This window comes from Chelonoidis abingdonii, chromosome 8 (assembly GCF_003597395.2).
Source record: "Chelonoidis abingdonii isolate Lonesome George chromosome 8, CheloAbing_2.0, whole genome shotgun sequence".
Classification (NCBI taxonomy): domain Eukaryota; kingdom Metazoa; phylum Chordata; order Testudines; family Testudinidae; genus Chelonoidis; species Chelonoidis abingdonii.
The window spans coordinates 90,154,567-90,178,909 of record NC_133776.1 but is presented as its reverse complement, the minus strand read 5'-3'; the positions used below and the strand labels follow the sequence as shown (position 1 = coordinate 90,178,909).

General features: G+C 37.0%; 1 protein-coding gene across 5 annotated transcripts in view; it reads right to left on the bottom strand.

The window, feature by feature from the left end:
* TENM1 (teneurin transmembrane protein 1) overlaps positions 1 to 24,343 on the bottom strand; it is a 1,495,391-nt gene that overhangs the window by 842,325 nt on the left and 628,723 nt on the right. For all 5 annotated transcript variants that reach the window (XM_075068828.1, XM_075068831.1, XM_075068830.1 and 2 more), the window contains exon 4: positions 12,901 to 13,005. The gene's annotated coding sequence lies outside the window, so the exon portion shown is untranslated. The remainder of the gene's footprint in view (positions 1 to 12,900; positions 13,006 to 24,343) is intronic.

Below are 24,343 nucleotides of genomic sequence, written 5' to 3'. Positions count from 1 at the left end.
TACTGTTGAGTAACATTGATTTTGACAGATTTTCACTCTATTTCACTCCATCACATAGACTTTCAGTTTCAGGAAAGGCTTGTATAACATTTATTTTCATACTTTGTCTTCAACAGAGAAGCCTTACTCTCTCTGCCTCTTATTCTCCCCAGAGAACACAGGAAAAAATGGTACCAAATATAACCAGTGTTTTGTGTGATATTCTAGCCACTGTAACACTCTGAAATAATCACTATTCCCCCTAAAAGGGAAGCACTGAGGAGAGCAAAAGATTATGTTCTCTCACAAGGATATTAAGAAATGTCAACAATCCAAATGCTCGCTCTCTTTCAGTTGCTATTTATAAAATGTTATTTTCCACTGATTACTTTTCTTTTAAAATAAAACTATAAATAATAAACTCCCTTAAGACTATTCTGTTTGCAAAAAGTAACAGAATGAAATACAATCTGGATGCAATATTAGTGCCCTTCACTGGAATACATTTCATCAGGATGAAATGCTGCAGCATTGTGTTTGCATACCTTGTTCATAATGGGTTTTGTTTTGTAAGAACAAAACATCACAGAATGTGTTTAGTATTTCCTGGGTAATTGTACCTGGAGAAGTATTATAATCTCCATGCCTCAAGCACAAGATTTCACTTAGAAACCTTTAAGTAAAAGCACACACTGTGTCAATGCTAAATTGGATGACTCAAGGGCGTAGAAAAGGATTTTTTCATATCTTTATAAGCATCTCCAGCTATTGGAGTATGAGAGTTTCTGAACTTGATTAACAATGATCGTACCAGTGGTTAGTGTGCAGGCATCACACATCTTACAAGATAAGTTATAGTGCCATCGCTTTATTAGGCGTGGTGGATCCCAGACAACAAACTAAGGTCCCCATCCTGCAAACACATGCATTAGCTTAACCATATGCATGTGAGTAGTTCCAACGCCTTGGTGGAACTATTCATGACTACATTTTTGCAAGATTAAAGCCTTAAGAATTTTCCTTCTTCACTGTGGCTTTATATTGAAATCCTTTAGGGGGTCATATGACTGAGAATTATTAGCATGTCAGATAACGTTAAATCAGAAACAAAACTTTGAAAGCTTTAGATGCAGCAGCAAGACACATCGCTTAAGTAAATGAGATCAAGATGGTAACAGCGTGTGGAGTCTAAGTTCACATCTGGTCTTGCTCCTAATTCAAGTCAATCTTAGAGTTCAATTGCTTTGAATGTGAGAAGGATCAGGCCCAGGGCATGCAATGTGAGGTCTTTTGCAACCCATGAGTCCCAGACAATTTCAAATCGACAGCATTAAACTTTTACATTAAAGCACATATCTAATTTTAAAAGGACTCCTGGCAACACACACTCATTTATCAGATTATGGGACTGAGCCCTTAAGAAACACCAGAGAAAGTGTTGGATCAGGTTAGTTTCCTAGTTCTTAACCCACATACAAGCCTGCAAAAGTGGTGCATTTTTGCCAGGGACAAATACACAGACAGACAGGAGGAAAACCTCAGCAGAAAAAGAGTTTGGTTGGTTTATTCAGTGGCCTCGTTGTGCTTTAGGCTTTGAGTAAGGGAATGCAATGGAAGTCCTAGTACTAGCTTCTCCTAAGAATGCAGGGAAGGGCAATAACAAGGGAGCAGATCCTGTTTTGGTCATACTCCACCTCACTCCCTGGATCTGTAGGTAACATTAGGCAGCACATGGTTAATGAAATCCAAACTGTAGTGTCCCAGTGTGGGGTTGTGACTACATATTACCTCTGTTTTTATTTGCTTTTTAAAATCGCCAACTACAGCATGTGTCACAATTCTATGGATTGTTTTTTTAAACTTGTCAGAGAAATAAGAGTTCAGGTTTTGTATGAACAACAATTCTAACCCCCTTAGCAACACAATAAGCAGATATTGACTTTTTTCTGGGAACATCAAGATTTGTTGTTCCATAGCAAGTGGCTTCAGAGGTCACTATCAGACTATGGCAGCCCACAAAACCTACTGCAAGAAGGAACAAACAAATAAACCCCAATAAAAATAACTTCAAATTAACTGTAAAATACTAGGATGCTAGTTATGTCCTATACAAATCAGAGGTAAAAAATGGTACAACAGGTATTTTGTTAGCAAATGCTGTCATTTTAATGATGACCACTGTACATCAAAACCATGAAGGATTAAAAGCAATCAAACTTTTTATTGATTTTATAAATACAAATGGTCATCAACTGACCAGATTATAGCAACAACACTAAAGGACAAAATGCTGGATAGTTTAGGATGGAACTATCTTTAGTGTTCTATATACTGATACATTTAGATTTGGACACCTGTTATTCCAGGTACCAGATATTCAGCAGAAGGTGGTTGTATTACTGTGTTGAACACAGAATTGATATATGAAGTATTGGGACAGATGCACAGAAAATGTGAAATAGATACACAGGGATTAGGAAACAGAACCAAAGATCAGTGATGGAATATTAAAGAAATTGGTAGACAGATCATAACTTCCTGTGTAGACAAGCCCATAGTTAACACAGAGTAAGCTGGTATTTGACTGTAAAAACTCTTAATGCTCAGTAGGAATGTCCACACAGGGAGTTCGTAAGGGATAGCTATTGCATTTTAAATTTGCACCCAAGCTTACTTTCCACTAACTTCCTGAGTAGACAAGCCCATACAGGGTTACCAATTTTGGATGAATTCCTGGAGGTTTCATCGCATGACATTATCTGTAATTAAAGACTAATCTTTAATTCTGAAGACTCCAGGACAAGCCTGGAGGGTTGGCAACCCTAAACCATAGAGAGTTGCTTCACATTAGAGCTGGGCAGGAAGTGGTTTTCCTGTTCCATGACAAGTTTTGTGATTTCTAAAAGTTTCCCATTTCACACTGGACAAACCTGAGACCTTTAAGTTTTTCAACAAGAAGTGAGATGAGAAACCTCCACCCCAATAGCCTGTGGTCAGGTCTCTCACCTGGGATGTGGGAGATGCAAATTCAAATTCCTGCTCTGCCTGATTCAGACCAGGGACTTGAAGCTGGACCACCCACATTCCAGATGACTGCCCTAATGAACAGGCTATTGCCTATTGTGTGTGGGAGGGAGGCTTAATCTCTTGTTAGAGCTGTTCCACTTCATATAAATAGTTATATATTCACTGGGCCAGAGACTGACTTTATAAGCCCGCTGGTTATGGCACTCATATGGGATGTAGATCCATAATATGGATCAGGTGGAGCAGAGATTTGAACCTAGGTCTCTCATTCCCCAGTAGAGTGATTTGATCACCAGGCTATTTCCAGGGTGCAGCTATCTCACCTACACATCCATCACCTGAGAAACCTTTATTGACAAAAGTTTTGTTGAACCCGATGCATTCCTAAGAAAAAGTTTTGGTTTTGATGAACCAGCATTTTCTAGTGGAAAAACAGCTCTACTCTAAATCTCCGACTGAAGCTTTTGTACTGCATATACATCTCTACATAGTACTTCTAAGCCAAGGGGTACAAGATTTCACCACTACTTTTCAATACAACCATAAAACAGAATAAGTTCAGTGGGATAAAAATAGGAAATGAGAAATAAAAAGGAGAAATAACTGATGACGCCATATTATTAATAAATTACCCACACTGAACTCTTAAACTATGAATTATTAAAACGAATACAGCTCACTGTAAGGTGTTGTAAATACTGGATAATATATAAATAGATAACATTCCCCACCCCGGACTCCTTCCATATTCTAATTTTGAGAGGCGCTTCCGAACTGTGCAGGGAGTATTTTCAAGCTTACTCAGTTGTGTGTGCAAAGATGCTACATGGTTGCTCAGTCTGAGTATACAAATGCAGGGATTTGTATGCATGAATGCATGCAGCTGCATATATTGCAGGCACAATTATGGAGGCTTCTGTTTTAACAAAACTCTAACTCAACTACTGAGCATTTAATAATGCAAGAAAAATCACACAAAACAATGACCAAAAGTAAAATCCAAGCTATTTTTCCACGAATGATTCACTCCCTCAGACAAGTATTCTTCTGGCTTCAATAGATATTTTTTTTAAAATATTTTTTAAAACTTCATAAATACAGTTATTGGCATTTCTGCACCAATAGATAGGTCAATGGATATCTAAATAAACACTAAAATTAACTTTCTGCTTTGTTGACTAAGAAAAAAATTAATACTGCTAATTGATGTTTTCTGCCAGTTAAAATTACAGTGGATTAACTAGTGAAACTGCTACATGATGCAAAGACCTGAGAAATCACATTAGTGAAAAGAGATGCAACAAAGTGTGCAGTGGTATAATAAATCACTTACAGACTTAAATATGAAATTTATTGAATACAGCTATGTAACCTTTCAGACTCTCTCCTGCATGAAATATAGAAATATAGAAATGTGTGAAAAACAAAAAAATGCTAAACCTGGAGAAAGAAAAAAATGGAGATTTGATACACATGCTATGAAAATAACAATCAATAAAATTCTTTCAAAGAAAAACAAATTAAACAAAACATGAGTCCTAACTAACTAATCATCAAAGAATTTTCATTGTAGAATGCCTTGATAACCTCTGAAACGCCACACACAATGCTGGCACATTTGTTTTATTTTGTCGTTTTTTGCTGCGTGTATATTCAGTTTCCAAATCACTGATCGTTCAGAAATGAAAATCAGCAGAACTCTCCAGTTGTATGAGTTCAAACATGAGATTAAAACTGGCCCAGGCAATGAGGTGGGGGTGTGTGTGTGGACTCATACATCCCAGTTAAATGACAAGGGGTGGGGGAATGTCCCCGGAGTTTGATACTGTGTCTGTGTCATGCCTAGTTAACATAGTGCCTTATTTTGCTAGTGAGGGTGTAATAAGAGGCAATAATACCTATAAACAACAATGTATTTAAATAGTTGGAAACATCGTGTGTTATGATCTTGATTCAAGATTCCTGTTGTTTCATACTGAAATTAAAATAAACCTCATTAAGTAAAAGAAAAAAAAAAGGCAGTGAGGGGGAGGGAAAACAACCCTCTCTAGGCTTGTAAGCCTAAGGGACAGTTTAATGGAAAATATTGTGCATTTAAATGAGCTATTTTTATTCCAGTGCATGCAATCGCTCTCTCCTCTTCCTGCTGTGTTTCAGATACAAATCAAAATAAATGTCCAGTAATTAAATTAAGAGCTTAAACATACTGTTTTTGTGTGTGTTCACATAGATTTGTTTTGCACACTTCACACCTTTTTCATATCTGTATGTGAATTTTTTATATTTGTATATTTCTATGTGAATTTAGCCCTCATGTACATGAGATGAGTATATCAGTAAGGATACTATTACTTTCCCACAGTTCACACTTTCCTGTGCAGCTCAGTCCTGATCTGCCGCACTCCTTACTATTTCAGACATGGGCTTCTCTTGAGTGGAAGATTATTATACTGAGATTTCTTTGTTGGTGATTTTAAGATGTAGACAAATGTCTACTAGGGATTATGATGAGACCAGGATACTTAAATGGGATTTTATCCTAGATTTACAGAGGCAGGAAGTTAATCCTGAAACCAAAGTCAATGACTATTATCAAACAAACAATCTCCAGATTTATTTATATACTGCAATGGGGGGAGTACAGGTTACTAAAACTGAAGAAATGTGTCCAAGTAGATGTCAAAGAAGGAGACAGAAGGGAAAAGGCATCAGATCTTAGTTAACCCTTCCCCAGTTCTACACTCAGATCTTCTATTTGCCACTGGGTTTCCAATTACCTTCCTACTTGGCTGCTAGCAAAAATCAAATAACCAGGTAATAAAAAGATATTAAAATATTACTTGTAGACACAGTCTTAAGTAAAATGAAACTTGCTAAAATCTTTTGATAAGATCATGTAATATTGATACATAGCTAGTGTTTATTCTTATTCCATGCTACCATTTCACCTCTCTTACTCTGACATGCAACTTGTGCATGCACTCACCTCCCTGATTTTAGAGCAATTTCTTGATACTACTGTGTTGTTCAGACCTCTTGTGCTTACAGAGACTTGAATTCCTCTAGTAACTTGATATTTCCAGCCTTCCTCTTCATTGTGATCCCAAAAGGATGACAGTTAAATGTTGAATTTTTTTTTAAAGCAAGCTTGCAGAGCTTTCAACAGCAGCATTCAAATCTCTGGTGAACAGTTGGTTGCTACCCTAGTCACCTTCATATGAAAAATATTGATGCTCAGGAAAATATTTTTTTTAAGTGTAAGTGAAATATATGCAGCATTGTTGTAGCCATGTTGGTTGCAGGATATTAGAGAGACAAGGTGGGTGAGGTAATATCTATTATTGGACCAACTTCTCTTGGCAAGAGAGACAAGATTTTAAGTTTACTTAGACCTGAAGAAGAGCTCTGAGTCATTTTATAAAAGTGTTCTAGACTCAGAAGGGAGTTACACATTTCATAAGGTATTGACTTCCTGATGCCAGCAATGGTAAAGAGAAGATACAATGTCATGCTGGTTACTTCTTGTGTCCTAAGCATCTAATGCTAGCAAAAGCACGTATTAGCCATAGTAGATAACAATCAGTATTATGTAACTCAAGATTAGGGGTAGCTTTCACAATGTGGCTCTAACTAATTTGTTCCTCACTTTACTATTCTTTGAAGCAGGATGCTAATACTGATCTAATCTTAGAAGATTGTTATAAGACTTTATTATCAGTATGTAATAAGTTAAGGTCGACACAATAAAAAGATATACTGGAAACATCTATTGGTATTTTTAACGTTGAGCGTTTCTGATGGATTAGTTTTGTCTCCTGTGGGTTACGAGTCACTGATTTACAAAACATATTGGAAGAGGGCAACAACAGCTCTGCTAAGTATGTAGTTTTGCTACACTGAACACAAACAGAATATTAGGTTAAGCTAATACATCAGATTTCTAGAAGAGATGTTAAATATTATGAAATCATTTGAATTGTGTAAAGGTGCATTTATCTGAAGGGACAGAACTTTGGAAAATTGCAGGAAGCTGTCTCCATGGTGAATGACTGAAAAAACGCACACAGAATTATATAGTAACTCCTAGTTTTATATTTTATATACATAATTAAATAAATGACACTTCATTGATTGATAGTCGAAGTTATCTCCAGGAAATGCTCTTTACTGTCTTTTAAAAACAGAGAATTTTGTTTAAGAAATTAAATAAAAAATATCTGAGAGTAGAATCAAGAGTAAAGCTGTATTAGCTTGATGTTCATATTACTTAACATTTTTTAAAATATCTCTTTAACACCATGGCACTGTGCACTCCTATTCATAACTGGAGTTTTGTCTGAGTACAGAGCACAGGATCAAGCTCATAGTTATCTACTTTTAGGTCCTGGCAAACACATATTTTGGAATTGGTACAAAATCCATTGTTAGAATGTCTGAAACTATTGCGTCTAAAAGTTGGTACCAAATTACACTGTGACAAATTAGTGAGATGTGAGTATAATAATTTGTATGGTACATTCGGGTACTAGACAACTTAATACTCCAACCTCTTTCCATGTCTCATAAACACCATTCATAGCTGAAAGTGTTTAAATGTACAGTAAATACAGCAAGAAAGTTTTATAATAAGGTACAGAACTGGTTGTAAAATTTGAACAATCACTTAATGAAGTTTTAATGAGATACATTGTACTAAATGTATTTGATTCAGAATAAAAAAGAGCTTGCTGAAAACCTCTATCAAATGCTTTGCCTCCTGGATTTTGATTAGATGGCTATTCTTTCTTTGTCCTTAAATACACAGTTGGTGATCTGGCTTTTCTCTAGCACAAAACAGACTTTATATTGACCATAGTATGTTTTAATGAATATGTTTCATGTATACCTGTGGAGTAAGGTGGATATGGCTGTTGAAAAGTTGATTTGGGCCACATGTGATCCAATGAACCCTATTTCTTCTTTACAGTTTCTGTCTGCATAATATTCATATTCCTTGGAGTTTGATTTTTAGGTTGAGTTTAATAAAAAATTAGACAGAGCGAGACCACAGCCCTGAAGTTTAGATTCAGGAGTCAAGCTTCTCCAAATGCTCAAAAAGTGGAGTATAATTATGGACTTTAGCAGGAATTGCAGTTCAGCACTTTTGAAGATGAAACTGTAGATCTCGCCAGGTGCGCTGGCACACAAACATGGAAGCATACAAAATACGTGGGTAGTTTTCAGGCAGCACTGGTAACTAATTTGTTCCTTATTTTACTAGTCTTTAAAATGGGATATTAATACTGATCTAGTTTCACAAGATTTTTATATGACTTCCCTAATATTCGTAAATTGCTTTTGAATCCTCAAATGAAAACACAAAGAACAGTATTTTTCACTGATTCCATAGCCATTTCCAGCAGCCTGACTCCTACTTCATCATGGAAATATTAATAGAAAATCTTTGATGTGAGCCTCAGCCAGAAATGGATGTATAAAATCCTTAGAGCAAACCTTTGACTGTATCGAGAACCCTCAAGCATCTTAAATAGCACTGTAGCTAAAATGGGAAGTACACAGCACACTAGATCTTTTTTTGTCTGCAAACCCACATGAATCTTTTGAAAAAACGAATATCTCAAAATGATTATCAAACAAACCACACTTCATTATGAAGGGCTGTAACCCTTAAAGCTCTTTTGCATTTGGTATTAGCCACGTCCAGTGCACGCATGCATGTATCTCCTAAAGGACTTTGACTGAAGCACATTTTTTTCTGATTGCACCAAAGAAAGAGAGTAAATAAAAAAGCAGCAGAAAACATTACTCATAATAGTGTTGCATAATTATGCAATTAGTACACCTAACAATTAATATATAAAGATTAATCTATCATAATCAAACTTTATATTCAAACAAAGGATTTGTGCATTGAAAGACTAGAATCACTGAAAGCCTTCAGGCCTGGAGAAATTGTACACTGAAAATTTGAATCAAGATCTCTCATCCATGACATAGTAGCTTGTTGCTGTGCACTAAGGACAATAAGCTATCTCATAAGTAAAATGAATATGAATATTTATCTATCTATATCTTAAACACACTACTGCCAGTATAACAAACCATGAAACATATCTGCCCGTCAAACAAATGACCTGTCAGTACCCAAAAGATTTTAAACAGGAATCTTTTAGCCTGATACAAAAATCAAATTTTCCTATTATTGTAAGGTCTTTGTCTTGGTTTTTTATACAAACTTACAAAAAATCAGACAGATGGAGAAAAATATCTTCTATAATTTCTCATCCTTCACAGAAAGAAGCTTTACATAAACATGGATATACTTACTTACAGAAGCACAATAGAAATGTTTGCACTAAAACAAAAAGTCGATTTATTGAGTATCAATAAGTGATCCACACTATTAATGTCAACAAATTATGCTCCCAAACAATTAATTTCTAGAATTATATTTGTTACATTATGGGAATACCTTCAAAAAAACAATTTTGAAGTGAAGACATTACAGTAACTGGCAGGTCTTGATGTTGAAATTTTTAATGATAAAAACCCAAGAGAAATAGTTAGCCATAAAAATCTGAGATAGTCATCAATTAAAGGAAAGGCTCTGAAATGCTACCAGCATAACTTCTTAGACCTGTACTGAGTCACTCTTAATTTAAGAGGTGGGATTAGAATCAGGCATCATGAAGTCTCTGTGCAGGTCACAGAGGATGTGCTGGATGATAATGAATATATTTTATCAACCTTTAAATACACCCAGAATAGTATTTTCATACATTACTCAAATTTTCTATATCAATCATAGGATAGTCCTAGAGTACCACTTACATTCAGGTAAATGTATTATGCAAGACAAATTTTTAAGGGTAACCACGTGTGTAGATATCCCCGTGGTCATCATTAAAAATGTCTGCAGTGTATAATGGTACATATATTATGTGTTACTGATCTGTTGTCCATGAGTAGGGCTACTAGGCACAATGGTAATACAAATAACAAACACCGCCACCATCACGTACTATTCATGTGTAAGCATTTATTACAAGAAACAATGACTTTGGGGCTGTGACACTCCATATTCTTCACTGAAATATTGTTATGATATGAATATGGCATAACCAAGATATATTTATGCAAGATGGGTCATGTAAGGTATCATTGGAAAGGTTATAATTTGCTGAATGTGATTATCCAATTTGTATACATGTATCATTTCTGTATCTGAAGTTAGGAAGACTGACTATGTACAACTGTGTGTACTTGGGGGAATGCCCAGCAGACAGTAGGCAATCAGCTTGAATGAGCCATTTAAGGAGGACTTAGAAAATACTAATTTCCCACCTTCCTGAGGAGCTTCCTAGAATGTTGCTTTGACACTGCATGGTCATGTGATGATGTCACTGGTACAAAGTACCACCTTAGACACAGCTGATATTTTTCCACTGGAAACAAAGGATTCCTGCCTTATGTAAACCCTACTTAAGGCTGGGGAAGGGAGTCAATGAGCACTCTTCTCCATTGCCTCCCCGCCCAAGGAAGAAGACTGCTGAAAGCACCTGAAGAGACAAAGGAACTACACCAGGGAAAGACAAGGGCTGAGTCCAGGCTGAGACAAGTCTGTAAAGATCAATAACCAGAACTCTAAGCTGCAGAAACTCTGCAACCTGCCTACATTTAGAATTAAGCTTAGGTTGTGTGTTTTGTTTTATTTACCCTGTAATCTGCTTTGTTCTGTTAGCTATCCCTTATAATTTACCTTTTTTCTGCTTACTAGGCCTTTTTCTCATCTCACTTCCACTGATTTACCAGAGATGTAACTCCACTGACTTCATCGCAATTATTCCTCCTTTATACCACATGAAAAGATAGTCAGTATTTTTACTCCTAGAGCTGAAGATAACTTTTCCTTTTCAGAATGCATAAAAAAACTTAGTCATGGATGATGTATTGTATGTCAAATTTCAGCCCAGAGTGAGGCCTTGTTCTTTTGGGGATGAATGAGGAACACACTAAAAGATGGAGGCTTACAAAAAGCATTCTTGACACTTAATGAAATTATTAGGGCTATTACAGCAGCATCAAAAATATCAAGTTATTGTTTCAGAAACTTACACAAATTTTGCATTTGTAGGAAAGATATGCATGGTAATTATCAAAACGACATTTAAAAAAATTGTGGTTATCGATGCTGCTCCTATTCTATGGATAAATATTAGATTTCAGTTGTTAAATAAACATAATGCATTATCAGCATCATCGAAGGAGAATCATAATCTATTGTGATGTTGACTTGTCTACATGATGATGTTTACAACAATCAGTGGATTTAACCGAATACCAGGGTAAATAAACAATAGTTACCACTGCAGCACATAACCATCTGAGGCGATGTCTCAAAGCTGCTCCTAGCAAATGGTCCTGGAAAGTTCCACTGATGCCCCATGTAATAATATGAATACTGGATGATGTACAGGCAGGGAAATAAAGAGGACTATCAAAAAGGGACACTCTAAGTAGTATGAGCCAAATACTGCCTTTGATTACACTACTGGGGTTACCTGAGTATAACTGGGAGCAGAATTTTGTAATTTTTTATATTGAAATGGAAGCAACTCTCCCATTTAGAGCCAAACTTTGTTCTTATTTGTACCAGTTTAGTTCCAGAACATTTCTATTGAATTCAATGGAAGTTTGAAAATAGTCTTGATTTACATTGCAGTAACTGAGAAAAGAATTTGGCCCTTACATAAAATGAAGATGCAATGGTTGAAAGGTCAGATATGGAATAACTGATGCCTACAAGACATGAATTAAGTACCTGTGGCTATACCTTTCCTTTTTTTTATCATTATCTAGTGTATAGGCCTTTAAAAATACTCATATAGAATAACAGGCTGGTAGGAGCAAAGGAAGAAATTTAACTTTTTCTTCAACTCTTCCTGAACCTACCCTTTCTAAACCCTCCAGATATTACAGAATGAAAACAAATTAGGATCATTTCAATTGACTGTACAGACATATATTCTACACATGCCTTAAATTCATGGACTGGTGTTTCCTCTGTCTATGTCATCCCTAGTTCTATCTACCATTGAATGTAGTAATGCAACACTGTGTGACAACATAGCAATGAAGTGTCAAGCACAGGAATTTCAAAAAGATGTATTATCAACAATAAAGAATTAAAGAGTATCAAATCTCTGCGTGATGAATTAGGTTAGGGCTTTTAATAACAAATTGCCCAGTGTTGCCTTTGGTGTACTGGCAGTCCTCGACTTTACAACGTTTGACTTATGATGAACGGCCCTTACAATGTTTCTGAATTGACACCCTGATTCGATTTATGACAATTAGTGTCAACTTTCTGACGCTTGGTCCCGCAATGGAGAGTACTGAGGTTCCGAGTAACAACATTTTGACTTACGATGCCATTTTCAGGAACCAATTGTGTTGTAAGTCTGAGGACTGTCTGTATTTGGAGAATATAAACCTAACGTTATAAAAAAAAATGGATATTAAAGAATTTTTAAAAATGTTAATTATATTCATAATTTTCAGCACCAAAATATCAAAGAATCTCTTAAAGGGTTGCATTCTACAAAGCAGGAGATTGTTTAGCAATACAGATTATCACTCACAGTACTGGCATCAGTTATTTATACCCTGTGGCTACTTCAACTATAAAACTCTCTAACACAGGCAACAAAACCTCCAGTGTATGTTAGACTCATAATACAGACATGGACCCCTTGGAATTAACATGCCTCACATGAAAGCATTTAGTGCTCAACAAATAATTTCTGAATGTCACTGTTCCTGGATTTTTTTAAAGCTACTTTCTGCTCCTTTGACAGATGTGTTATGCTGCATTTCATTACTTTCTCGCCTTACCTCATTCTTCTTTTGCTTTAGATAAGTGATGAGGCTTTCGGGAAAGATTAAGAAGTGGAAGGCAAAGCAATGGCCCAAACAGGGTTTTAATTGGAACCTTGAATCCTGTGCAAAATATAAGAAATTAAACCATTAATAATATGATTTTACCAGCAGACACAGTATGTTTCATACGTCTCAGAGAGCTCTTACTATATTTCTTTATATCAAATTCGTGCAGGTAGGATCATGTGTTGTAAATCCTATTAGCCAAATCACAATAAATAATAAAATTCTAGACTTCATATTGCGAGATTTCACTGAAGTAAACTATGAGCCTGGTCTTACAAGCCCTTACTCCTGTGTTCAGTATTGACATCAGAAGAATTAGTTTCGTGTAAGCATCTACCTAATTGTGTCTTAAAGCACTTTAGTATCTTTTCTTTTGTAAAAAAACCCGAAAAATCTTAGCACTATTATTCAATATTAATCTACCTAATTGTGTCTTAAAGCACTTTAGTATCTTTTCTTTTGTAAAAAACCCCTAAAAATCTTAGCACTATTATCCAATATTAATTCTTCTCTTTTGTTGTTACAATACATTCCTGGCCTAATGAATTCTTCAGAGAGTCCAACCATTGTGTTGCAATATGATCCAAATTAAACCAAGTAAAATGCTAAACAATTCAAGTTTCTGCAAGACAGAACATATGGAAAGAAATTTCATTTCTCAGGAGGCCAGTGAAAACTCTAAACACAAACCCCTCCATAAAAGAATGTCAGTAGTCAGAGGTTATAAATTGCAGTGTTGGGCAGATAGCAACAACACAGCCAACAAAATAACCCAGACCCAACATGATATATTACATTTTTGCTTGTTTCTAAACTGTCCAACGACAGGTATTCTTGGAATTATGATTTTATTCTGACATATCCTCTACAGTAATGACCAGACATCTAATAGAACAGAGTGTCTATAAACCCTCTCTGAACATTGTACTTCATTTTAAAGAGATTGTAAGCCCTTCTCAGCAGGTGTACATTAGCTCTGTTCCACTGACTTCAAAGGATTGGGCCTGTAGAACTAAACTTTTCCTTTCCTTAGAGCTCAAGATAGTAAGGGGAAAATGTTTATTTCCTAGCATGCTTGCTAATATTGCATATTAAATATACACATTGCATAAGTAGCTGGTTTGAAATTAAAAACCAATTTTTTTGTACCGGTAGCTTGAAAAACGTTAGGCCATTGGTATCCAAAAAACATTCTGTGTTAGGCGACTGGTTATCATTGTGTATGTGTGGTGCCATTCAGTGAACTGTATGTACAAAAAGGCTCATATCAAAGGTGGCATTTAAATTGCTAAAAGACAGTATAGTTATAAAAACTCTCTTTTAATAGTTATAATCTGGATGAGTAATGCTTTTATTTTTTAGTGTCTGTCATTTGAGGACTGCCAGCTGATGTGAAGGGATGCAGGCTAACCTGATGCTCATGATGTAATCTAAGTGATTGTACATGATGGCGGAGTTTTTTGGATAGGTGTGTTTTATTTAATGTAAATAAATCAAAAAGTGACAGATGGTGATGAATATAAGATGCTTTGTACACTCTCAGGTAGATACTACACTTTTCTTAACCTAATACATGATGTCCTCACTATCCACCCACAAATTTTTCTATTAAATTCTTCCGACTTGGCAACATGCTATTCAAACCTCTAACTGTGACACATCCATTTCTCTCCTGGTAAGACAACTCTTTACTGGCTGAAAGCATGTCATGTCCTTGGGTCTCAGCATAGCAGACCAAAAAACAAAAAACAAAACAAAACATATACTCTAGTTCTAAGCACCTCCAACCTTGCTTCTTTGGTATTAGGAATTATAGAAAATAGAACCCTTTCCCCTGAAATCAAGTGACACTATCTGTAATAGAGCCAGGTGAAGCAGATATAGCACAATATTGAGAATCATCACAGAAGAGGGACGGGGTTAGGTGTAGGGAGGAGGCAAACCCTGAAATTGGGTGACAACCTTCTTGAATGACTTCTTGGACCCACTGGGCAGTCATAGTTCTAGCCCAACCAGCCTTGAAAAGCAAGAAAGTACCCACCAAAAGGAGGGGAAAGCAAAGTAGTGATCCTTGCTGATTAGTCCAGAATCCTCATACAGAGGATCAAATCTGCTGTCTCTGGCTAGGTCCAGACTGCAGTATCATGGTTAAAGAACACTTTTTCAATAGTGTGATTTCTTTTTGAAGGAGTTAAATTTTTGATTGTAAAAATAAGAGGATGGTCTTTGTCTTAACTGTTTGAGGTTGTAATTGTTTCCTTCTATATGATAGTTTACTCTACCATAAAAAGACAGATTATTAGTCAATCCCTGCCCTGAAGAGATTACAATCTAAATAGACTATACAGACACAGGGTTGTGGTGGCTTATAACACATGAGCAGAATGAATAATGAGCAATGTTTCTTGTCACACATGAAACAAACAGACTACTGGTCACACTGGGAAGTGGCAGAGCAATCATGCATCATCGGAACAGTCTTAGGGGAAAATCCTCTCCTCAGAATACTGAGCTTTATAGGACTCTGGGGGCAGAGGAGTGACTTTGAGCAGAAGTTCTTCTGGGTTAGGACAGGCTGGCTCAGGAGAAAACAATCAATCACCCCATGGCTTTGTCTTCAAAGCAAAAAAGGTGCATTTCTACCATGATCTAAACAATACAAGTGCACTAGCCTAGTGGAAACAAGGCATTGTAGTTTTACTAAGAGGTAAATTAGGCAATGGCAGCCATGGTCAGTGGTGTAACATTGACTTCACCTAACTATTTCTCAGTAAAAATTTACAGTTTACATCATACAGGTTACTGTTTCTTTAAACTCAAGAACTGCATGATCTCAGAACATACTTTCAGGTAGTGTGTGGCCTCAACAGGCACTGTGCTACTCCCACAGGGTTATAATGTTAACTAACTGACTTCATTAGTCAAGTCAATTTGGCAGATACATGAAGATTATCCTGAAATAATCACTCTACTTTTATGGAGGCAGGTACCATACATTCCGATAGTCTCATTCCTTCCCTGATATGTTCAGACAGTAAATTAAAACAGCTCACCTAAAAATAAAAGTCAGCTACATACAGTATTCACCTTTCATTTTCAATTAGATGAAACCCGAGTCTTGTCATAAACTTATTTACAGACTCTCCATCTGCTCAGAGATCACTTCAAATATGAATTAAAAATATTTTTAAAAGATCTCTTTGACAAAAATCACAGTATTACTGTGTCTAACAACTTTTTTGTAGAGCAACGTACGTGCAGTACTTTTCAGTTTGAACAAATACCACCCCATTCTTATTGTTATCATCATCAATTTCCTACCATTCTAGTGCATTTACATCAGAGCTCACAATCCTGTAAGGGTTTTAAAAATAAATTATTGTAGCTGTTTATCAAATTTGGTCCAGCATATACTGTTAATTAAAAGCTTTTAGCTAAATTATAGTAGGCCAAATGTAGGGATTCCAGTGTTCCTTCGATACTCTGGTATAACTCTGATGCTAACAGATATCACATATACATCAAGGGAGACTATATCGCATAGTATGAAAAATATATTTAAATGTAACAATGTAACGTAAGTGCTCATCTCATTCAAAGAGGTCTTCAATAGTTGCTCCACACAGGTATATGAAGGCAGAGTTTGGCTCATAGCAGGCAACCAATGTATATCTAAATAAAAGTAGAACATTTAGAACAATTTTCAGAATGAAATAAATATGCCATTAAATTGGAAAACTACTCAGTGTTGCACAGTGTTATAGTGTCAGTTAATTTGGCTGGGTGGTGGGTGTACAAACCCTGCATGAGTCACAATGGGCTGCTGGGAACACAAGCAGCTGCACCCTACAACAGCTGAAGCAGGTGTCAAGCTTTGAGGGGGTGGCTAAAAATGGAGATCCCAGCTCAGCTGCTTCCTGGCTGGGAGAGAGGGAGTGCAGACCTTCACATCTCAGTGTAGTAAAGAAGGCTGTCTGGAGCCAGGAACCAGGGAAGTGTTTTGCACATCAAGGCCTCCTAGAGAAAAGGGAATAGTTTAAGTTTCTTGGTCTTTGTCACCGTGCTTCAGTGGGCCACAGATGAGGATGCTCAAATTCAGGACAAATTACTGAGAAATAGGGTAGACACATCCCAGACTGGTGGTTATTCTTCCATAAAATATAACAAGCCAGTAACAAAAGTAAACTTCTGTCTTACCACACTGGTTAACAAGAAATCCAAACTGCAGTCTCTTAGGCATCCCAGCCCTTGTTTCACCACCCAGACACTAGACTTTATGATAAATGATTATTTAAACCCTATTTAATTAAACAAAGGGTCCTTCTAATACCAATAGACCAGCCACGAAGCCAGAGCAATATATAATTCAGATCTTACTCAATAATCATGCTATTGCCAATCCTTTAGTATCTAATATCTAAAGGTTTATTTACAAAAAAAAAAAGAAGAAGAAAGGGGAGACAGTTATAATGGCCAAGGAAAACAAACACATACACTCATTGAAAACTTCTTGTATGAGGTTTGAAACAGTGATGGAATAAACTACTGGCATGTAAAGTCTCTGGTAACTTCCAAAAGATTGGAAAGTCCTCAATCCATTGATTGGAATGCTCCTTTTAGTATCAGTCCATGGTCTAGAAATCAGAGCAGGAGATGCTTCCAGAATCTTGATCCACATGAAGGGGATGCTCTCATTCTTAGTTTGTGGAAAATTACGGGCACAAGGTGGAGTCCAGGGTCACATGTGTTAGTCACATGCCCTTGCATGATTTGATGACTCATGGGAGCAGCCATTACCCATATTTAGGCTGCAATAATGATATAAATGGTCATGTTGCAATCATATCGCCTCACAGTGTTGATCTGGATTTTGAGGCTAGAAGTGACTTAGCTAGAGGTCTCAGTCACCTCAACCCAGATGGTGTTGGAGGCTAGGTGGAGCAGTAGAAGACCAGGAAGGAAACAGGCAGATCTGCTGCTGCACCATGCCATCAAGTGGAATAGTGTGCAGCCACAGGGTGAAATCCTGGGCCCAGAGGAGTTTTGCCTTGGACTTCAGTGGAGTCAGGATTTCAGTTTCCTTAACTGAATATACTTATGGTAGGATTTTCAAAACGTCCCAAAATGATACATATAAAATTTGCTGATAACTCCAAGCTGGGAGGGGTTGCTAGCACTTTGGAGGACAGGACTAGAGTTAAATATGATCTTGATAAATTGCAGAATTGGTATGAAATCAATAACATGAAACTAAAAGACAAATGCAAAGTATTGCACTCAGGAGTGAAAAAAAATCCAGTATAAAATGGGGAACAATTGATTAGGCAGCAGTACTGCAGAGCAGTATCTCCAGGATTCTGTTGATGACAAATTGAATATGAGTCAACAATGTGATGCTTCTGGAAAAAAGGCAAATATTTTGGGTGGTATTAACAGAAGTATTGTATGCAAAACATAGGAGGGAATTGTCTCACTCTATCTGGCACTGGTAAGCCCTCAGATGAAGTATTGTGTCTAGTTTTGGGCACCACACTTTCAGATAAAATGTAGAAAAACTGGAGAGAGTTAAGAGAAGAGCAACAAAAAGGGTTTAGAAAACCAGGGCTGGCTCCAGCTTTTTTGCTGCCCCAAGCGGTGAAGAAGGAAAAACAAACAAAACAAACAAAAAAAATAAAGCCGCGATCGCAATTGGTGGCCATTCAGCAGCCAGTCCTTCCCTCCGAGAGGGACTGAGGGATCCGCCACTGAAGATCTGGATGTGCCACCCCTTTCCATTGGCCGCCCCAAGCACCTGCTTCTGTGCTGGTGCCTGGAGCCGGCCCTGTAGAAAACTTGACCTAGGAAAAGGTTTGAAGAACTGGGCATGTTTAGTCAAGGAAAGACTAATGGGAGGACTCGATATGTGTAAAAGGCTGCTTAAAAAGGACAGTGATCAATTGTTCCCCATGCCCACTCCATGTGGGACAAGAAGGAATTGACTTAGTTTGCAACACAGGAGATTTAGGTTACATATTAGGAAAAACTTTTTAACAATAAGGATAGTTAATCACTGGAATAAGGTTATCATGGGAGGTTATGGAATCCCCATCACTGGAAGATTTTAAGAACAGGTTAAACAAACACCTGCCAGTGATGATATGCCTCAGTGCAGGGGGATGGACTACAGTACTTCTTGAGGTCCCTTCCAGCTCTACCTTCCTATGATTAGAGAATACAAAGTTCTAATGAATGTCAGTGGAAATTGTGCATTAAGTCATTTAGACCCTTTAGGACCCAAACCTGTTCTCACTGAAATAACTAGAATGAATGAATTTTTAAATCCTTGGTCTATGGAGTCTGGATTATTCCAGTGCTAAATGTTAATGCAAATACAGTTGGTATCAAGAGCTCTGGATCACCAATATCAAGATAGTGAGAATGGATGATTCCCTGCGGCTTCTCAGTAGTAATTATGTGATAAGGTTTTGATTTGGATTAAAAGGTCCCATCTGCTTTACATTATCACTAAAAATAATCTCACTGGATAAGAAATATTACAATAGAATATTTTTTACTACTCATTCTCAGGCTGATGTTTACAGTTCCTATCAGGCAAGTTCTAATTTCCATTTAGCAATTGCTGGATTTAAAAAAAAAATAGATTTGTTTAAAAAAAAATGAAATAATAAAAAAAAAAATAGAAGACTTTTGGACTCTTCCTTTTTTATGTTTATCTTTTAAATTAACTATAATGGTGCTTTCATATTAATAATAAGCTCATTAGTAAAAGACTAAAGCAATTAGAGATGCTCTCTTTGTCTTTATCAAGCATGACTGTCAAGTGAGACTATTTAGAATGGTTCAGATTACATTCTCTAGTGTGGAAAGTATCATTTTGACAAACCTAAATATGCATTGCTTCCTGACAGAAATGAAAGCTTTGAGCCATGCTTTTTTTTCCAACTAAGAAAAGCTCTTCAGAGACAGAAAAGTAAACACTAACAAAGCAATTATCGCCTCTAAAAGCATTTTTCTGCCTTAGGTCTTGCTGTTCGCTGTAGGTTTTCTCTTCTCTTAGGCTTCCTCTGCTCCAGTAATGTGCTCTCTTCAATGTACTTCTGTACATTCTGGTCTGATTATCCAAGACTCAGTAACCCTCTTTCACTCCAGCTGAGATCACTTGTCTCAGATTCCAGGCCTCACCTCTTTCTGCTCCAGGATTTCTCATTCTTCTCCGTCTGTTTCACACTAAATGGATTACTTACAGGTCTCCTGTCCACTTTTTCCAACAGCCATATTATTGTCTGGGATTGTGAACTGTTTTTTACTTCCGCCTCTTGCAGTGCACTAGTCATATCAATCAGATATTAATTGGAATTTATGAGGTCTGTCAGGGGTATGCCTTGTATGATTAATAGCTAATGATTCCATCTGGCTCTCCAAAAAAAAAAAAAAGAAAGAAAGAAAAAAAGTGATAAAAATCTATCCCCCTCAGTTTATTCTATTCCAGAATAGGATCCCCCTATAAAGACAATAAGAAAATGATTCACATCACATGAGACACTTTGTCTAAGGACCCACAATCAGCCAAGGTTGGGCCTTCCCATCCCCAAAAATAGAAACTAAAATGGCTGAGTACCAATATTGCTAATCACCTACGCAAGGATCTCTTGTAATATGCATATGGATAAACCCTTTTTCTCAATTCTCTAAAAAAGTCTTCAAGTTACCAATCAAGTATCACATCTTGCTTTGCTATGCAAATTGCCCATTGCACATGTAGTATCAAGAAAAAGAGATGAGTGGGGAAGCTGCAAGGTAAACAAACTTGATATGTGGCTGGAAAGCTGAAGGTCAAATTGAGCAAACTGTTACCCCAAATAATCTAAGCCATATGTTTTCACCCCAAATTATGAACTATATATTGTATTCCTTGTAAATCAAATATATCATGAATAGTCTTAGTCATGTCAAATCAGAATCTGTACATTTGCCGTGTGAGTCAGATCTACATCATTCTATATGTGGAAAATGTCTGTTCTATTAGAGAGACAAGATGGGTGAGGTATCATCTTTTATTGGAAAAAATTCTTTTGGTGAGAGAGACAAACTTACAAAAGAACTCTGTATAAGCTTGAAAGTCCTAAATAATGCAAAATGCTTACATATAAAATCAAAGAATGCATTATGTATTCCCTCCAGATCTAGAAGATAAGGATTTTGTTGGTTTTCATTTGTAAGTAATTGTTGTATTCTAGAAATAATTGGAATTTTCTGGCAATAGGAAGGAGAAATGTTAGAAGATATAAACCAAGGTATAACTTTGGGATATTACGAGATATTGCTTTGAAGAGAGGGAGAATCCCAGCTGATAGATGGAGCCAATATAGAAATACCATCCTTGAAATGAATCACCCTCAAAAAGCTTCCGATAATAAAAGGATGGACGTAATTTGTTACACATCATCACAATCTACTAGATAACAATGGAAGCAGGCAAAGAAATCGAAAGGTAAAAATTTAACCACTCACTTGTATGGATCCTGAAACTAGAGTATATAAAAGTCAAGTCACCCAGTGCTGACGAGAGTTGACTGAACCCAACACAAGAAGCTGCAGAATCCTAAGTGCGACCGATGCCTAGACCAGCTGTGTGGAAAGGACTCTTCCCCCATCCCAGGTTTAAGGGTGGTGAGAATTCATTTCAAATATTGTATTTCCCCACCTAATCTTTAATATAAACAACTGTAGGCTATTTTGTTGAATCTACACTCCTAATGAGACCTCAAGTAACTACATTTTAGATTTTAATGCCTTTATAAGTCCAAGCCTAAGAGAGATTGAAAAGAATTTTAAGCATTATTCTTTGATATAACTACTGAGCCTCAACTCTAGTCTGTGATAATTGCTTGCAAGTCTATATTGTGCGGGTAGTATACACAACTAGTTGCATCTACACTTGAGTGGAGAACTGTTGATAATATATTAATGTGATTCTTGGTGAATTAATACACTTTTGGTTGGTAAAGAATAAGCAATTCCTGATTTCAGAAATACTGTTCAAGTTGATCTAAAAAGAACCCAGCATTAAGCTAGTATGTTAACACTCCGTGGACTCAACTAAGAGGGGTTATTGTATGGGACTCTATTATGTATTGGCAAATCAAGTTTGTTAGAGTTCAGCTTTAAAAATTGAACTCGCACCTTGGCAAATTCATAAATTGACCCTCTTTCATGCTTATGGGTCACACGAAAATTGACTCAGTGTTTTTTAAATTCTTCAAAATATATTCCAGTTGACTCTAGGAGCCATGGAAGCCTGGTCTCTGCCACACTATTTGATAAAACATTAAAGGTGCAATTTTCAGCAGTGGTCCACATTGGCCTAACACTGCAAACTCCCTTTAACTTCACTGGAGGCGCAGGTAAGAAAATGAGACTCTAAATGATTATTTGCCAATTTTTACCTAAGAATACCTGGTGCTTTGCTGTTACTGTAAAACATTTTTCTTCTATCTGCTTTGGTGCTTTATGAGGGCTCTTATTTTTGCTGCAGCTCTGTTCTTTCCCTTAGCCTTATATATTCAGTGTCTGCTTCCCTCTAAACATTCTACTATCTTTATTCTATAAACATTTCCCCTACAATCTCACCGCTATCATTCTATACTTTAAATATTAATTGTAATATAAATTGAGCTGTACTATACCTGCATCTGAAAAGTAATCATTCCAAAGGGAACAAACAGATGTTATCCAATGCTTATCCAGCTTTATCCATTATTATTTGTTGAGTGACAACAGTATGCTCAGTGCTCTTTCAAACCCTGTCCTAAGGGGCTTACAATCTACTACAGGCTACTTAAAATGAGAATAAAACCACAACAACTAACCAAATTTTAGCTTTTATTTTGTAAAAAAATCTTTCAGTACTAAGTCAAACCCTTTCTAACAGGCCTTCATGCACAAGTGTGTTATTTTATTTCTTCACTAAAGACAAATTATACTAACAGCAAGTCCCTATATCCTGAGATCCCTAAGGTCATAACTCCCACTTGCACAGCATAGGCCCCTATTCATGCTTTCTAGCTGGGATCAGAGGCCTTCTATACCTCTGAGTGACCATGCTACTGCTGGGTCCATGAACTCCAGGTGTTTTTTTCTCTCTGGCCTGAAGGTAGAACCTCTTACACTCTTAAAGATGTAACAGCTAAAAACCCTAAATCAAGAGAAAGGCTCAGTTATCACTGTGGTTCAGTTCTTGTTCTCAAAGTGCACTACTATGTGTCAGGAAAGTCTAAATTACACTCTTAATCGTTTTATTAAGAGAGGCATGTCCAGTCCCCAGATTCACAACTGTGGAGCTAACTTGGCAGCACAACTGATGCGGCTTCCTGCTGCAAATGGTGGAGCTGGATTGAAGAGTGCCTGGGTTGTGGAAGGTCAATTCTGTACTGCACAATGCCTACTCCATGTAGACCTCAATGCCCAGGGGCCGAGTGTAGGAGTGATGCTGGAATAGGGTTAGGCACATTTCTCTACAAAGGCATGAATCCTCCCATCCTCTCCCATGGTTGGTTATTTTGGTTATTGGGCTGCAATAGTCTGCACAGAATGATTCTGCAGCAGTTCTTTGGTCTAAGACAGGGGTAGGCAACCTGTGGCATGTGTGCCAAAGGCGGCATGTGAGCTGATTTTCAGTGGCACTCACACTACCCGGGTCCTGGCCACTGGTCCATGGGGCTCTGCATTTTAATTTAATTTTAAATGAAGTTTCTTAAACATTTTAAAAACCTTATTTACTTTATATACAATAATAGTTTGGTTATATATTATAGACTTAGAGAAACAGACCTTCTAAAAACATTAAAATGTATTACTGGCATGAGAAACCTTAAATTAGAGTGAATAAATGAAGAATCGGCACATCAGTTCTGAAGGGTTGCCGTACCCTGGTCTAAGAGAAGGATCCCATCCAGTACTGACCCCCAGTAAAGACAGTGTGCTATTCAGTCAAGGAGCTGGGGGGTTCAGCCCATAGATAGATTCTATAGACTTTCAGAAAAAAACTCTTAGAAGTGAATGGCTCCACAATCTTTGTACTGGATAGCCCCCATTTAGACAAGGAAGATGAGTCATTGCACTCCATCAAGCACAAGAATTGCAATTTTGGCTAGCCCTTTCCCTGGGTGTGCAAAATGGAGAGTGGGAAGAAAACCTGTACCCTCCCTCTGGAAAGAGCACCAAATTCTATCCTCTGAATGTACACAAGTCAATGAGCACTCCAGGTAAAATTTGGCCCATTAACAAGGTAATACGTGGGACCAAGTTCTGCTCACAGTGTATACTTGAAGTAACTTCATTTGAGCATCCAAATTCTGTCCTCAGAGAACTCCCTTTGAAGTCACTGAATAGG